Source organism: Dreissena polymorpha, chromosome 10 (assembly GCF_020536995.1).
Source record: "Dreissena polymorpha isolate Duluth1 chromosome 10, UMN_Dpol_1.0, whole genome shotgun sequence".
Taxonomy (NCBI): Eukaryota; Metazoa; Mollusca; class Bivalvia; order Myida; family Dreissenidae; genus Dreissena; species Dreissena polymorpha.
Genome location: NC_068364.1, coordinates 90,390,801 through 90,405,931, shown reverse-complemented (window position 1 = coordinate 90,405,931; position 15,131 = coordinate 90,390,801).

Here is a 15,131-nt window from a genome sequence, read left to right as displayed (position 1 = left end):
CCAGATTTTAAACGTGTTTAAAATTTGGCCAAGACCTCCAAGACTGAATTTAATCGCAGTTGACTCGTAACAGCGTCGTAGTGCGTTTTTGGGCGTCGTAATTGAATCGTAGGTAATTCGTGACTCAATCGTGAAATCGGTGATCACGTGATCTGTCTACGAATCAGCTACGACTTTGTCAAGACTCTCACGAGTTCACCCCGAGTGAATTGCGAGCCCGGTAAGATTTTCGCGATTTAGTTACGAAACAGTTACGATTTTGTAAATAATGATTTAAGAAATAATATGTTTCTATCATGGTTTGTTGTCGAATTACCCACAGTAAGGAGTATAGATGCGTAGGAATTAAATCACGAGTGCAAAGTGGGTTTTTCGACAACAAACCATCATAGAAAAATATTATATTGATACTAACACGATTCTGATTGATTATGTTCAAGCTTTCGGACGTAAACTATATTTTTCAATACCCCGCTCTTCTTAGTACAAAGTTCACTATTTAGTGACGTCACTGAATTGTACAAACATATGACGTCTTTTTAATTCATAAATATTTTGCAAATGACGTTACTTTCATTGAGAACAAAAATCGTAGAAACTAAATGACGTCATGTCTATTGATTCTACTGAAAAGCTGACATGCTGTAAATGTTTTCTTATTTACGTTTCCTAACAAATAACATTCTTTGTAAGCGTAGTTATGCCACTTATCACCAAATATAGAATTTGTTGTAACTCAATTGCACCAGTGTCGTAACTGAATCGTAGACTGTCACGAGTCGTCCCGATTCAATAAATGTGATAAATCGTAGCGAATCGTGGGCTTGTTTTCGTAGTGGAATAGGGCCATTAGTGGTTATCGATCTGCATCGTTCGTAGTGCAGTCGCAGTAGATTCTTACACATCGTAGTGAAGTCGCGACCCTATTCAAAAGACTTCAACCGAACCCCACGATTCGTCGTAACTAAATCGTACTAGTATCGTAACTGAATCGTAGACTGTCACGAGTCTACACGATTTAATAAATGTGATAAATCGTAGCGAATTGTGGGCTTGTTTTCTTAGTGGAATAGGGCCATTTAATAGCCATTCTATGCATCTTTTGACGATTTAGAAAGACCTGAAAAATATATAGAGAATACTAGGTCGGTGCCGAATAAAGCAAAGTTAATTTTGCGAGGCTTAGAAAATCTGAACCACGAGCCATGGCGAGTGGTTCAGATTTTCGTGCCGAGCAAGATAAACTTTGCTTTATTCGGCACCGACCTCGTATTCGATTTATCCCATCAATTTTCTTAGTCATAAATTATTTCTTTAAAAAAAGAATAGGAAAATCGAACTAGACGGAAAATTCCAAAGTTATTTTAAGCAAACATTGTTTCATTATTTTAATCGTGTTGAGCCTAATACATTACAAAAAGATCAGTAACTAACCTGTTTTTCTGTTTATCATACCTCTACTCCCCCGATTAAAAAAAAATAATGAAGAAAATAAGACACTAAACAACTGCATCTTAAGCGTGAAACAACATGCATTGTGTCGTATGACGTGTTAATAATGACGTCACGAGTACGCGCACTTAATATTTGTAAATAATGTTTATTTACTTTTTTGAGTTGCATTATGTGTTAAAAATATATTACATTTTGGTATCAAATTGTTTGTTTTGTTGAATCTTATTCGATTTTACTACAAATGATTACTTTATAGTTGATTCCGAGTAATATGATCATTCTTTGCCGCGCGTGCCAGCTATATTTCAGCACCGCTGAAATAGAGCAAAATTTATTCCACAGTGGTTTATTTCGACAATGCACGTCTGATGATGGGATTAAACGCGTTGCAACGCGAAACGATTGAATAATGTCGTTATATTTTGTGAAACTACGAGGATTGCTTATATAAAATATAAAATACTTCCTTCATTGTTTGAGCACGGATGTTCGAGTGGTCTAAATGGCAGACTTTTACTCCAGGACTTCAGGTGTAAGTGGTTCGAGCCATGTTGAGGGTTTACTTTTTTATAATTTTATTCTTGATTTTTGTACTGTAGCTTTTTAGATCCTATGTTTACATTTAACGATATACAGCATTTAATGACAAACTTCAATACATACCAAATTATGTGAAAAGACCCCTTTAATAGATAAGTCCATTCCATTGACTTTGGTCGATTATTCATCCATGTATTCTAGATTCTATATGATTTCAAAAAACCGTTTTGTTTGTGTTCGAATAATTGTACATTGTAATTGATTTAAACCCTGAAAATTATAAAGCGTTGCAACGCGAAACGATTGAAAAATTTGGAGAGTTCTGTTGTTGTCGTTATAACGTACTACGCTGGTCTAAAGTTTTAATGCAAACAAAAGCAAAAAATGGTTCAAATGTTTAATATTACGTAGGACAATCTAACTTGCTTATGTTGATATTGTCAGTCTTTTGGTAAGAGTATATTGACTGCTTTGGTTTGTTTATCATAAATTAATTATTTGAAAAAAAAACGATATTATTATATCATTGTTACAAAATAAAAAAAAAAACAACTCGTGTCATTTAAGATGTAGGATTGTTGCTTGATTGACAAGAAAATAAAAGTAATTATTTTGCAATGGAATGACGTATTTGCAGTTGACTGCATGTTTGTGCATATTCGTTTCTATCAATCTTTTGTAAATAATTGTGGTTAAATGACAAACACAAAAGAAACAAAGAACGATGGCAAGGACAAAAAGATACGTGTAATTCAAATTCACCAATCCGTTAATAAATCAACTCATATGAAAATCGTTAGTCAAAGAAAACGATGAACTTATTTGGAACAGTTGTTCTGTTTTTGCGCAATTGCTGACAATACATGTGCTTCAGGACAGCTTCATCGTAAGCTTAATTATTCCAAACTGTAATGTTAAGATGATTCTGTTTCGAATCCCATAATTATCAAAGTTTTGATTACATTTCCTCCTTCTTTCAATATTTGTGTGGTTCTCATTCTAAATCTATTTCTTCATCAAGAATAAATATGCCCAGTTAATACACTAAACATATAATGCGACACCCTTCGAACAATTCTCTTAACCCATTTATGCCTAACGTCTAGAAATAGGCCTTGGCAAGCAGCGTAGACCCAGATGTGACGCCGCATAAAGCGGCGTCTCATCAGGGTCTGCGTTGTTTGCTTAAATGAATTTCTGTACGAAATATTCTAAATATAGAAATAAATATACTAGGCATCCCTAATTTTGGAAATAATTGATCAAATTTAGAAGGATGGAAGAGTACACTAGGCATAAATGAGTAAATACAATGTAATTGTTTTCCGGTGGTTTATAAAACGTGTTGTCATACCGTATGCGGTATGTGTGAGTTTTTGGCTCAGGTGATATAAGTGCCTTGTCTAAAAGTTCGAAGTTGTGTACAAATCGTATACCCGCAGTCCCTCTAAAATGGAATAACTTACCAGATGCTGTTAAAAATTGTGAATCGTCGAATGCATGTTAATCTAAACTCAACAGAAATAAAGTTATAACACCATCGTACTATTACATAAGTAAACGTCATTCTTAAGTCATTCACACGCAAATAAGGACCAAATTCAGTTCCCTTAATGAGCACAGTCTATGACTGATAATCAAAATCCTTCATCCAAGCTTCATTACCTTACTTTTTTAATGTTTATATCCCGTTTTTTTACTTCTGGCATATATCATGAACATTAAAGTCTTTTAACACTACAACCTGCATGCGTAAATATTAATCTTAAGGAAAGAAACTATATAAGAACTTGATTCTTTCTTTTCAATCCTTTTCTGCTTATATTGAGTAAGATTTGTATATACAATTTTTGCCATAATAAATAAATATGTTTAAACTAATCTTTTTTGTTACATGATGTTTTTATAGAATAAAGCTTATGCTATGGGGAAAAGTCAACAAATACAGTCATGAATATTGTTCAAACTACGATAACCAAATCCACTGAGAGAGTTCCGAAACCGAGTTACCTGTAGTTTTAATTCGCTATCGACATGTATATGCTAAAATACAATCGAAACATTCCTTTTGTATGATCATAGGCTGCTACAAGAACGATATGCACCACGATTAAAATCGTGGTCTAATAAGGGATGAATGGTGGTGATTTTATTACATCATTCAATATCAGTTCATAATCACAATAGTGTAAGTCGTGTTGATCGTTTGAGAATTATGGACGATTTTGAAAGTTCGAAATAACAACGATTTACAGCAAAAAATGTAAATTGGGATCCACATGACATATCTGATCGTATTGTATCGTAAAATGCTATCGATTCGTATTTCCGAATTGCGGTGGTCGCAGTCAATCAAATGCAAGAAAAACACCACGTCTTTCTATCACGCACTTCTGCGATCTGTTGAATTCATGATGCTGATAGTCTCTCCGGCAGTATTTATTTCATGGTGGTCAAATCGTGGGTCTTATACCTTCAATAAAGCAAATGAAATGTATCGCAACCCATTCGAATCGTTCCGTATTTAACGAGCGGGGCGCATTGATGTTGTTAAACTTAAGGTTACTTATTTTTCTCACAAAAACATTTATTCGACGAACACGACTTTGTTAGATTAAGATCCAATCGTGAACTAATTCGAAATGCTCCCAGTGGAACGTATATTATCGCTAGATAGTGACTCACAGAGTTGCCAAATTGTGAAAAGAACGCAACTGAGCGAAGAAAGCGTATCAAAGAAAGCCTACGGTCAGTTACATGTGGTCAATTGTGGTGAATGAATCCATACGTGTTTCGCTAACAAAACGTTAAACATAAACAATAATTATGTAAAGAATAAAAAAGAATGATCATTATTTAATGTTTTTTTCTCTATTTTGAAATAATCATGACGACGGCAGCTAATATTTTCTTGAACATACAATAAATGTAGAGATTTTCTTATTCAGTTATTCCTTTATTAACATGTTAAAATACGAAATTTGTTAACAAGTCCCTATAATTAAAACGGACTGACAAACTTACGAACACTAGACTAAAGAATTGTGTAACTTGTGAATCATGCACATATATGTCATGTGGCAAATGATATGATTTACCTTAAATCAAAGTCATATTCTCAATAAAAAATATCCAACACAAATAATAAAACACATTTTTGCAAAAATAACTACACGGTTTAAAAAGTGTGTCTCATTTGTCCTGTTTACAAGCCAAACTCCATGGCATGAACAATCTTTCCATGTGCATTCTTTGACAAAGTATTTAGTCGTAAAAGCTGTTCGTTACAGTCCACTTCCAATCAAGTACGTGTATCTGCTAAGACTTCACAGTTGATTTAGCACACTGAGTCGTTTACCCATGGGAAGCTGCTTTGTACATCTCTCGCATGCTGTTTTATATATATTCAATTTGCTTTGTATAAATTATATTGTAACGTACTTCATTGTTTTCAAAATATTCACTTTTTAATGTTTATGATTACCAATGCAACATTTGACATTCACGATTTCTAAACGACAGCTCTTTTATGAGAAATATACATTCTAAGAAACAGTGCTATAAAATCCACCGGTGTGCACTAGACAATAATCGACTTAAACGGTTTTACCACAGGGAATCGCAGTTTGCACAATCTTTTTAGGTGCAGGCACTTCAACAGACGAATATATATCATGGCACATTTTCCAGACTGGTTTGTCCGCTGTTCGTTAAAGATATTATCCACCACGCCGTTGTTTAACACTTTGGACAAGTAGGAATTACAGTCTACTGTATCCACACCCTGTCCTTGTTCCTTTAAACGCTGCTTTAAACAAATTCCGCATGCTGTTTGTATGTGCATTTTGTACAGCTATACTTTTTACATACGTATCAATGGTATGATATATAAGTCCTTTCGACTGGTTGTTGGCATGTATTTATCCACGAGCACTCAATTAAAGAAAACAATTTGAAGACCACCTAAAAACGTCTTTCCGCTCTACTCTCACCTTCATATTTATTAATATCACGATTGTTCCATATGCGCCCATCATATTTATAGCCCAATCAGCCTGGGCATCTCTCAGTCTGGTCAAGAGATACATAATGAGACCATAACATATTGAGTGATTTTATAGCGAACAGCATCGCCTCTGAACTGACTGAGCAAATGCACATGTTGGGTTTAAGAAACGCTGGCCCAAACGCATAAGACACATTTTCGCATGACGCGGCTATGAAAGTGTTATTTAAATGTGTCGAAAGAAAACTGCGTTTAAATCAAATATTAACAAACGATATATTTCGATAGTGAAGAAATATACTCATAAAAAGGCATGTGAAGACACATATGATGTGCACTCCCGTAGTATATTTTTTTATCTACTTACACTTATGTGTGGTTTGACACTGACAACACACATTTCATGCGGTAAATATGAAACTTACAAGTGAAAAAAACCCACAATAGTTAAACTTGTGTTTTCATTTTATTTATTTATTTAGAAAAGTAAATTGCAAACTTTATTTCAAAGTCAACGTTTACGCCGACTACTTTTAAAAAGATATTTCTTGTTCTATTTAGTCGTTTTCGGTTTTAGCGTTTACAAAGCATTTACAGTCCAGAGAATCATGCCACGAAAATGGCTCATTCAGGCTGGTCAGTGACAACCATACAGTTACAGATAATGGCAAGATGCCCATTAATGTGTGCTGTGATCAGCACCCCATCATGATTAGAGTAATTAAGGGGCCATTGTAGTTGATAAGAAGTTGGCTGGTAAGCCCAAACTTCAATTCTGGGGCACCTTCTGCGTTTTTAGTATTCACAGTGTTTTATTCACTGCAAAATCCTGGAAGCACATGCAAAAATTGTTGGAAATCGAGATTTAATACCGTGTGCATAATGAACATTGCGGGGAAATTGTGTGAATTTTTTCAACAACAACCATTCTACTGACATCTGAAAACAGAAGGTAAGTTGAATTTATGTATATTTGTAAATGTTGAGTGTCAGTCCTGGAGATAAATGACAGCACAAATTATACTTAACTCCTGTAGAAGTTGGGCATGGTTTTGCGTCCAGGCATCGATATGACGTGTTTCTGGTTAAACCGTTTTTTATGATGATTGCAATTTGCTAATTTGCAATGGGGTCTAAGCAATCTTATTAACTTGAATTAGATTGAATGATCTTTGTATGTAAATAAAATAAAACATGATGCATCATTTAGTGTACCAACTGTTTGTTTCTGTATATGTAACAAGTACGTCTTCTATTCATTTTACATTCAGCATTTATGAGGTAATGGGTTGGTATACAGTCATGTAGTGGGTTGTTTAACATTAATTAATCAGAGCACTGAAGGCACTGAAGCTGTTCGCTATTGAATAATCTTAGACGCAACTAAGTTTTCAATATGTTATAGCTTTTTATATCGCAAGTTGACACAACCCATAAATTTATAAAGAGTGTGTATTAAAGCACTGGGCGAGATGTGTGTTTTTTAAATCATTAATAAAAAAGATAAGTTAGGCTTCATTCTGGGAAAACAGGGTTTAATTTTTTAATTTTGTAGTAGTTGAAGCGAGTGCGTTCAGGCGTGTGTGTATGCGTGAGATCGCAGGCCTGTGCGAGCATGTGTCATTTTTACAAGCAGAGTAGGCTTGTTTTTGCAAGATTTTTTTTCCTTTTTAACTGTCCGGTAATTATGAATTGAAGACAAAAGATCATTGCAAAAATATTTCGAAAAATATTAATCAGGTTTTAATATTTTGCATGTTTTTTGTGATTTTTTTTGTTTTACTTTCAGAATGAAAGGCCTGGAATATAATGAAGTTTTCAAAGTTATTCAGAGTGTCTCGAACAGAAAAGGAAAATACTATTAGTCTTGAAGATTTCTATTTGTATCTAAAGAAGACTGGTCAGAAACTGAAAAAGTTTAATTTAAGAAGAACTTTACAGAAATATCCTGGTGGAATTATAGATTTAGATGGAACGGAAGTTTTACCAGTTCTTTCTGTTTTGAATTACTGCTTTCAACATACAGACAGTTCAAAACCATGTGCACATATAGCAAATATTGTCGAAACTGAGCTTTTGTGCGAAGAAAATTGTGTATCGTCCTCTCTGGAATTATACAGACTTATAGCCAAGACTAGCATTCACGAGTCATCACCTTTATTCCATACTGTTGACATTGATGAAAGCATTATAGATACATTAATAGCTGAGCACAGACAACTGTTTACAAAAAGAAGAATGGATCAAAATTTGTTGGTTTGAATACCACTTTTCAAGATGTACAAGCTTTCTATTTGATATTAATTATGAAAATCTTCTCAGCTTAACATTTGCGAAGTTCCAGTCACTTCTGGTATTGGAAGTTATTTGTAAGAAGTGGATTGCAACGTCGAAAGGACAGATTAAGGAAAAACTTTCTAGATTTAAAACAGCTGAGACTGATTCTTTAGTGACTTTATTCGCTGGACAGAAACATTTGCCTTCTCAAATTGATGATGATTTAATTACTTTATTTGAACTATGTAACTATCCAGACACAGTCTACATGTAGTATGTTTTGACATCACAAATTCGTCGGTGAACAAGTCAATACAAGTTGTTGTGTGTGACGTAAAACACCAGCGTGTCAATGATAAAGACTTATGCTCCCTTGCTTTCTACCATATAAGGAAAAGGCATGGCATATTAATTGAGAAATTATACTTCTGCGATAGTGCGGCATTGCACAAATTTATTTGTGAAGATGACACTGTATTTTAAAATTTAATATATTTTAGATTTTATGTTTAAAATCTCGTGCATACACAATCAAAGGATCTACACTGTCGATAATGAGCATTTTTGTCATTTGCTTGGCAAAATTTTTGTTAACTCCCATAGATTAGTGCTATTTCAGTGTCAACTTCGATTACAATATCAAAACAATGCACACTGTGAGCTTAATTACTGCATTGATCTGTAAATAAACTTGTGTGACATTGTTTTTTTTCGGATATTTTGTTTTGTTTTTATTGCAAACAATACATTTTGAAATTAATAATGTAGCAATATGTCTCAAATATGACTCCAGTACATATTGTTCATACATGTACCTATTTTTTATCAATTCTGAATTTTAAAATATTCCATGTATTTTAAATATCTTGAAATTATATATTTTACTGTATTTTAATTAACTTATCAGTCTAAACATATATCATGAAAACATGCAAAACTGTTTATTACAAGAAAAATTATTAGAATACATGGTTAAACAGTACTTGGAAGCAACTTGAAACCACACAGGCCCTGTGCAGATTTATGGCAGTTTTATAACCCCTAATTACCCTAACATGCTGAGAGACTGACCACAGCCCACATGTGGCCCATTAGCGTAACTGTAAATATGCTTCAGCCAAGCCAGCCTGAATGAGCCAATTTCTTGGCATGATACTCTAGACTGTTTAAGAGGTTGTCTATAGCATACCTGTAGTTATTGGTGAACTCATGTCCAACGTTTTAAAAATTGAGAACTGTGCATATAAACAAGCTTAACCTTCTACTAATTTGCGTTGTTAGCACCCGTAAATACAAAAGATCGCCGCTAGCTGTTGAGAACAAAAGAATGTTTCCCAGAAATCCCCGATGTGGAAGCATGAACGAGGTTACGAAACAGATCATTCGTGTTATATTTAATAGCTTGTTATATTCGGTTTTAGCGATTATGAAGCATTTTTGTTGTTGTCTGTCGTATCCCCGAAGTTATTGTTGAACTCATGTTCAGCGTTTTGTAAATTTAGAATATAAACAAGCGCAACCTTATACTATTGCGTTGTTTTCCCGAATCTATTTATAGCCTCAGATTAACAAGCGTAACATTATACTATTGCGTTATCACCCGTGCAATTTGACTCTCCCTTGTTTATCTGCAGCCGCATCTATTAATAGCCTCAGATTATGAATAAGCTGAGCAAAAATACTACGTCATGAAGACGCAGCAGAAAGTGGACTATTTTAATCATTCATAAACGATCTTAATCATTCATAAACAATCTCTTCCGCGACAGGTATAATACAATCATTGTGTATTGATTCTTTTCTATATAAGCTCCGTTCGAAACTATTTCATTTTCACACGAAATTCATATAATGTTTCCATTTGTGAATGAATATAGTTAGAGAAATCAAACCTGTTGCATAAATTATACAACTCTTTCTCGCGCGGAAACGGCATGTGTGGCAGGTAGTAGGCTTTCCGTAGATAAGCCGAACCGACTTGAAATTTTGAGTAACAACATTAGCTGTTCACTAGGCGAACAACTAAAAACCAAGCTTAACCAATGAAAACGCTCAAAAATCTATATTCTTTGTACAAAAGATTCAAAAATGGTATCGTGGTTATACAACATATAACACAAAGATAGAAATGTTATAAAATATTGAATAACATTCTAACTGGCTCATCTATTATGAATTAAATAACTATAAATATATTATACTGTTCAACGTAAGCAAAACAATACACATAAAAGGCGGCATTTTCAAAATTGACGTTCGTTATTAAATTTAGTTTAATTATCCGGTTTTGATCCCGAAATAATCAACAAGTTATGATAGCGGATTCTTCCAGACCGGATACGCCTTAGTGTAATTAAGTTACGTTACGATAGAAATTAGAGAATATTATTGTGTAATCGTTAACTATCTTGTATAATGTTCACATGTTTAAATACAAGAAACACTATGGCAAAACAACATCATACAATTGAAAGTATGCTTCCAATTATGCGCTGCTTTAAGAACACGATTTCGAGCACACTGAATTTGCTATGCATTGCATTTAAACAAATGTTCCTTGCCTATTGAGATGCTGACATTTCTAAAAAATTCAGAATTATTTTTCCAAGAAAAAGTACAACTGCATGTCAAAAACAAATAACAAACATTACATTTACAGTTATTAAGACCATGATCGAACTCAGGTTGCAACAAGCGCTTGATTATTATAATTTAGCGCTCAGAGGATCGCCTTACAGACGCATGCAACTGACAAATCGTTCAAACCACTGGGAGAGAATAAACGCCGTAGTATATAATACCACTTAATTCAAGTGCCACAAATTGGTCCCTGTCATGTTGGTAGTTTAGTCTTATTTCGGTATTGATAATTGTATTTGACAATTTGATCATGTCATGTATTTTATTATTTATGGTAAAGAGTCTAAATGCCAAATATTACTCACAGTGTCGTGCCAAACCGTCAAAGTTGGTCAGGCAAAACTTGACAAGTCGAATAATATATTTGCCACTATTTCGTTATGTGAAGTAAGTGGATGACTTCTGAATAGAAATCTTGCAATAAAATTATATGATAGGGTCGCGTTCAGAATAAAATCCGACACATGAGTAAGATGTAATGACAATTAATTTTTTTAACTTTTATAACTTTACTTTAACTTTACTTTGCATACCCAAATTTTGACAATTGTCACTCAGCACGTATTTGCTTATTTCATATGTGCACAAGAGGCCACTCTGCTTTGAAGCGGATATTTTTTTTCTTATTAAAACCTATAGGTATCAAATTTTGTAATATCGTGTTCAAACATCTTTATTTATTGCGAGGGTAATATTGTTTCGTAATAAGCTACAATTACTACAACTAATCTCGCACAATGCGTATGGCAACTTCTTGCTTTAGAATGGAGAGTAAGCATGTAGAAAAACAGTGGCTATAAAAGACATCATGCGCTAATCTAAGGGAGTTAGTCTATGTCTATATTACCCGAGCTTAGTGTAAGGGAGATAATTACGAATAGCATATTTCGTGCAAATAGTAAATATTACTTCTGATTACCTTTCTTTTTAAATATTTCTTGCATATATAACGCTTGAACGTTATAATTTATGGTATGAAAAGTTAACATTGAAAATAATTGTTTATATTTGCAATATTTAAAATTGAAAAAAGACATAAATACAAGAACTTTAAGATAACAAGCAATTATCAACATAACGGCGAATATAATTATGCGTTAAAATGTAAACGAAATTGCAGATGGTGATACTGATAATAATTATGATGATGAAACTGATCAAGATGATGATGATAATGATGTCGAAATTGATACGCTGATGATAAAAAATAAATTATTTAAAATTCCTATCTTCGTAAAAAAGGCGAGTATAATAAAGTTGATCAGCGGCCTCATATTCTATAAAAAAAAGTTTTATTGTTTAATCATCCCGTCATATATAAGGATAATTGTACGCTGGCAAATAAATAAATATATAATTTACTTGCGTGTTTGATATGTGATTATTTAATTTAATGATTGCATTATTGTTTGCGGCAAAATAGTGATTAAGTAAGAAAGCTTATAACAAGTGTGCGATGTATTTGTTTAACTGCTTTACAAAGTATCTAATTTGCCTTCAATTAAATTGCATCGATAAACACATGTTTATTGTTTTATCAAAATGAGCACAGAAGACATAATTGCTTTGTATTACACGTCGACACGGCTTATATTCTTTGGTAAACCTATTGTTATAGTTGTGTTTAAATCATAATAGAACGGGAAAGGCAGTATTGTTGACGAAGACGTCTTCATAATAATGGTGCCAATATTTGGTCAATGCTGACATTAATTAAGGCGGCATTTACATTTAAGAATAATTAGAACGCATGATTTGTGGTAAATGAGTATTATTTAAGAGCAATATGCGAATCTTTTCATTTAAATATGTGTACCGTTGAGCGTGAGAATCATTAAATATGTTCGAAATACACTGTATATACTTTCTGTTGTGTGTTAAATAATACATTTTTTAGTAAAATGAGCTTTACAACCAAGGTAGTACAAACAGAACAAACGCATAACTAACTGAGAATTATTTTTTACATCCGGATTTTGGAGTAAAAGACGCTGTCATGGGTAACCAGTCTTCATATTACGTAGAAAGCGAGGGACCCGAACAACGACGGCCCTGGTTTAGGTAAACCTACTCACTGACGCCACACAACCTTTCAATGTCTTACAACGACACGTTTAAGGTTTTTACGAACATCACGGACATCTTGGCCATGATTGGTCGGATTCCCGAACCACCGAAAGGAGATATACTGTACGGCGTGCCATTACAAACTGTTGTAGAAATATGTCAGGATGTAACATGTAGCGCCCAGAATACCGTACAAGACATCGTTGATGCGTTAATTGCAACACTAGATTATACACATGTAGAATGTACTCAAGCCGATAAAGTTTGGGCAATGTTTTACTGGTTAGCAATGCATATTACCAACCATCCTGAGAACCCCACGTCGGCAAATGAATATATAATGTATCATCAGCTGGCTTTAATTCAAAAGCATAAAAGCACACCTGCTGTTCTGTTTGCATTAATGTGTTTCTATGGACATGTACCATGTGTAATTATCAAAGGCAAAGGCTACTTTCCCCGGGAAAAGATGGAGAAGAAATACACATGAGAATGGAACGCAGTGTTGGTAGAAGGGGAATGGAGATTCGTAGACGTTTATTGGGGAGCTGGCCCAACCGTCGATCTTCTATACCTCTTTCCTGATCCGGAAATGTTGATGTACACACACTTTACCGAAACAGATCTCTGGCAGTTAATTGATACCCCACTGACAAAATCGCAATTCGAGACACAGGCTTACCTCAGATTGAGATTTTTTAAAATGGAAATGACCGTTTTAAATGGCAAAGAGGGTGTGAATATATGTGTAGAAGGAGAGATAGAATATTAGTTTCAACTGAACTCAAAATTGGCGTTTCGCTAAGAATTCAGGTGTGTTGCAAAGCTTAACGAAAATTCAATTTGGAAGATTGAAAAGCTTGGTGACATTAATATTCAGATGGATTTTATTCAAGTGATCAAAGAGTCTGAGGAGAACAATACGATCGATGATTCAGTAGAAATACAAAATCCACTGAAAAACAAACAGCGTATCATCCGTCGATTAAATTCCGGTTTCCAAAGATAAGATTATATAAATTAGAAATCGTTGGTCGCTCACTTGATAGAAACAAGGAACTTGATTTTATCGCGATTTACACTGTTTACGTCAAGATGGTTCACGACTAGGTGGTATTTTGTTTCCAAAGGTGGAAGATATTGGTTGGGGACCTAATCCGTATCTAGACAAATGCGGTCTGGAAGCGATATCTCATAAAAATGGTGAAATTAGGTGTATTGTTGATCAGGATTTGGAGTTGAAATTAAGAATTTTGCCAGAATCCAAAACAACACATATAACTTTACGATACAAACTGCGAGAAATAATAACACATTATGACAATCTGGAACTTGATAGAGAAGAGGCAAGTAAGTGTGAAAAAGTAGGCGAACTCCGCCCAATGAAAGACTAATTGTGGTTAAATTGCATATCGATCGACTATCTGAAATGGTTCTGAACATAAGCGCGACTTTAAATAAAACCGATAAGGGACACGTGATTAACTCAAAAACTGTTGCAGAAAAAGATCCGCAACAATTACTAGCGGACTTTCGGGGAAAACTCATTGAACAACTACGCGAACACATGTGAGGTACAGACATTGTACAATTGGTTCAGATTCTAAATACTGCTAGAGCCAGCGGTCTTCAACGGGACATTCAGGTCAAAGATGTGTTTAAAACAGCGTGTACTAGGTATGTACATGTAAAGAGGTATAGAGAATGCATCAACAAAATTGCACGAATAACTGGTAACGACGTTGCAATAATTAGAGCCATGCATAACCCGGACGATAAGCTAGTAATAATAATACGCACGGCTCTTGGTTATAGGCGAGGATAAACAGAAGTTGGATAAATGGGAACATATGCAGCCATTGATCACACTTATCGAACAAAACAGTCTCTACAGGCGTATCAAAAAGTTCAACATAGTCGAGGCTGGAAACAAAAGGATAAACACGGCGAAAACAATGTTAGAAGATGGAGATTTAAAACCTATTGAATTGGTTAAGCTTAACCAGGAAACCGCTTCTTTTGGACACTGGCTACAGGCTGTGTTTGAAATAAACGAGCTAAATCCTTAGGAGAGATTCGTGTATGTAGAATCAAACAATGTATTTGTTTTTCATTTAAAGAATACCATTGTATTGAAGTATTTTCT